Genomic DNA, 4,273 nt, shown 5'->3' with positions numbered 1-4,273 from the left:
AACTTTGCCTTAGAATATGCCATTAGGAAGAAGACATCTGCCATGTCATTTCATTCAAAACAGCTGAGAGATCCGTTAAGACCAAAAGTAGTTTTTAATAATACAGAAACAGTATATCAGTTATTCAGTATTGAGGGGGTGGGTTTCCCCATGCACCGTGACTGATAGTCTATTGTATATCCCCCTTTTAATTTCTACTGTCTCAATACCCTACCAGTACTGGTGCTCGCTATTAGCCCCTTTCTGTCAGAGAGTTCCCCCTTCCTCTGGCAGTGGTACCCAATACTTCCCCATATACCGGAGGCATTGGAAACTACTTTGGGCGGGAAACTTCTTGCCAAATTTAGCTCAGAGGCCTCTTACAGACATGAGGTTCTTTTACGTGCCGTAAATCTACGACACGGGACCCACGGCTTAAAGTCCCTCCCGGAGGACTTGTTCCCTGAATTTTTCCGCCCTTAAAAATTCCACGACCTCCGCCAGGTTTGAATCCACGTACCTTGAGTCATGAAGTGGGAACGTTACCCCTAGACTACAGAAATAGTATATCAGTCAGAACTGAGATTTCTTGGAAATCACATGACAAACCCTAAAATGCTGTGCTCATGCTCAATTTCTAAAAGCAAAGCTATGCAAAGTAATTTATATGGTGAAAATATTAAAAGAAATAATGAGTCCATATATGATAAAAGTTATTTATTTTTCGAATTTTGAGTCATGTATGAGAAATGGTATCTTATTGTGGGGTGGGGATGGGGAGAGTGCAAAAGCGGGTTCTTCGAGTGATTAGTGGTATTAGTAATCGCACATCATGTAGACAAATTTTTAAAGATTACAATGTTTTAACATTGCCTTCCCTGTATATATTAGAGGTGACATGCTTTATCAAAAAATACAAGGCTTTTATGGCAATAAATTTAGACATTCATAATTATAACAGATGAACAAAATTAAATTTTCATGTACAGCACTGTAATACATCTCTTTTTAAGAGTGTGATAAATATGGGAGTTAGTTTATTTAAAAAATATTCAAATTAAAAATGAAAGCATGGAGTTCTCGTTTGCATAATATAACGAGATAATTGGATGATATTGCATCCGTATTACCCATAAATATTACATTTGCACTCACAAAAATTTGAAGGAAAAAAAACCTGACCTTGATAGGTTTATATTCCATGTTTCTCCTTACATAAAAAAAGGTGAGGACCCTGAGCTTAACTAATTAAGCACTACGTCATGTAGACACAGAGGAGTGCGTGTGTAGATCACGTTTTCTTGACCTCGGCACTAGTTGGAAGTGAGTGGTCAGCTTCACACACCGATTGCTTTACCACTGGGGAACGGGGAAGGAGCCCTAGTACCCATTGGATAAGAGGCTGGACGGAGCCGGTCTGCACGACAAGGAGAAGTGAAAATTCTTGCCCCTACCGGAACTCGAACCCCGACCCATAGGTCATCCAGTCGTTATTCCGGCCCAATTGTTCCCTATGTAAGGGAAATTAATTTATGACGACGTTTGGTATATATTGTTGGTGTGGCCCAAATTCACTCTTACTAATTTTAACGTGGACCTTCGTAATTGTCGCGGTTGTAAAGATTTTCCATGAAATTTACTCGTATTGGAACAATGTAGTATACCTAAATCAACGCACCCTATGTCCTTGCAATGTGATTGGTTGACGTATAGAATAACAATAGAACATCGATTTAATTTGATATTTTCCAGCTGACATTGTTTTTCTTATTATTAAATTAAAATATCAAGTACTACTGGTGCATTTTATTGGAGTACTGAATAAGACAGGCGCAAGAAGGAGTACACTGTATGGCAATCGGACACTGCTAATTTGTTTCGCTGGTTTATCACGTACTACTTCAGTATGCGTGTTTCTCTAGTTTTAAATCATAGATTTTGTAGTAAGTATTTAGTGCTCATTTTTAAATAATGTATTTATAATTATTTTGTTCATGAGAGGTACGTAAACGCATGTGATTTACTAGGTAATTTATATAAGGTGGTAGATTTTATGATATGTGATTATTTCATTTTGCGTACAGTTACACCTGTGACACGTAACTTCAATTTATTTTGAATATTGTCGGAACATGGGCGCAAAGTCAATACATGTTAAGTCTCGACAGTGCTCCAGTCCTGTCGATCAAGCAACTCTTACTCTTGAAGAAAAAATTGTTAAGAGAATATCACACGGTGTACACAGATGCAGATAGAGGTAAGTATCTTATTATGTCAACAAGAATGGGAAGTTGTGGTTCAAGTCACCACATCCTATCCTATATCCTACACGGCACACATCCTGTGGTAGGTTCTATACTGTATTTAGACATACTGAGAATAACATGAAAATTAATTTTGGAGAGAGATGTTGTGAAGATGCAAATTAGATTTAACTGGGATGGCCATGTCCAGTGGTAGGCTGTTATGATTATGGTGATGGGTCTGCAGATATCACAGCTGTATCCGTGGTAAAATGCACTCATTCTGTAACTGATGGTTATTAGATGATATAAAAAGTCTCACATTACAGAAATCTGTGCCAACAGATATAAAATATAAGTTACATATTTATTGGTTTGTTTGTAATATCTGCTAGCCTCTTTGTCAAAATTAAGGGAAAATATATGTCATTAATTCTTATTGAAACTTTGTTTTAATTAGTAAACATTAGAAGATGAAATAATGTTGATTATCCAATTCTGTGTCATGTACACTATTGGATTGTTGACATAAACACGTTTTCCAAACAGGAAAAAACAGACTAAAAATATGTTAGCAAGCAAAGTTATTAAATATTCCATAGTATTATGTGACAAAACTATGAGCAGCAGGCTGTACATATAATGTTCAGTGGAAATAAAATATTCCTTTGCATTCTTTATGAAAGTTTTTTGTCTTTTCCTCCACAGGTTTCACATTTAGAACCCCATAACATTTTTATAACATCTGGTATAGCAAGTACATACTGAAATAATATACTGCAAAATCCTGTTGCACTCTTAGTTCTCCCACTTCACACTGTCACTGTGCAGCTTCATCAATTTATTAAAATTCACATTTCAAAAGCATTTTTCTCTTGCTGTTCTTCAAACATTACATGTTTCTGCCCAACTGCCCATCATCAGGTGTGCAAGTTGTAGAGGAAACTGCTGCCCCAAATGTTAATACATCAGCAAAGTTGCCCATGGATGGTAAGAAGGACGATTACTAACTTAGAATGCATAGTGCATTAGGATTCTGCAGTATATCATGAACAGTAGTCAAACTAAAAGCATTTATAACTTTTTAAACTGTAAAAGAAAATTGTTATGCTGCAACGCAAATACAAAATTCAACAGAACATGCCTAAAAATGAGGATAATTCCAAACTATGCACACATTAAATTACAAACACATAACACTGCAGCCAAAAAAGAAACACAAACCCAAGCACAAACATTAAGAGTAAAAAAATGAAATAATATTTTTATACAAAAAGAAACCACAACCCAACATAGGACTATACCACACATGCATACAAAATCCAAATAATAGGCAACACACATGGACTGACCTAGAAAAGTCAGCAAACCAAAAGTTACAATGACAAATGAAAGAAATACTCAAAAAGGTACAAAAAAAAATACACAACCTACTAAGCCCCAAAGAACCAATACAATAAATAAGAACAGAAACTACCCTAGAGTAATAAATACCACAGAGAGGTAGTTCACACAAGAACAAATACAACTACTAAGTGAAGGTTTAAAATATAATTTACAGTATTATAGACATGCAGTAGCAAAAGCAATCATACAAATCACCCAAGACACTAAAAATAGCATGAATAATAGAATGAACAGAAAAGAATGGAAGCCAATAAGAGACCTAAAAAGCAAAGTGTCGACAAATAAACTTACCATAACAAAATCAGACAAAGGACAGTAGTGTCATCAAATGGGAAGGAATGAAAGTTCCCAACATGACCTGTGGCTTTCTGTCTTCATTGTTGTTATGCGGTGAGGCATAGACCATGTAGGCTACCGCAACAGAAGGATTAACAGTTGTTTGTCAGAATTCAAATATTATACAAATGCAAGGTGGCATGTAGAGATTGTTACTGGATATGTAATATTCTTGTGATTGAAGTGTTCTGTATGTATATATAAATTGTAATCTTGGTCTGCCTGAACGCAAGAATCGCAAGTTCTTAGGACATAGATGTTTGTGTTTATATGTGTTATCCTATGATTACAAGCGGTCAAGGCATGAA

The 4,273-nt window shown here is 35.8% G+C and overlaps 1 long non-coding RNA gene across 1 annotated transcript; it reads left to right on the top strand.

Moving 5' to 3' along the window:
- The first annotated feature begins 1,480 nt into the window (after positions 1 to 1,480).
- Positions 1,481 to 2,210, top strand: LOC117282238. Its single transcript, XR_004512912.1, has 2 exons — positions 1,481 to 1,922; positions 2,064 to 2,210. It is a non-coding gene; the product is annotated as an uncharacterized LOC117282238 (long non-coding RNA).
- Positions 2,211 to 4,273: the final 2,063 nt, after the last annotated feature.

This window comes from Cryptotermes secundus, unplaced genomic scaffold (assembly GCF_002891405.2).
Source record: "Cryptotermes secundus unplaced genomic scaffold, Csec_1.0 scaffold3811, whole genome shotgun sequence".
Lineage (NCBI taxonomy): Eukaryota > Metazoa > Arthropoda > Insecta > Blattodea > Kalotermitidae > Cryptotermes > Cryptotermes secundus.
This window is presented reverse-complemented; position numbering and strand designations above follow the sequence as displayed.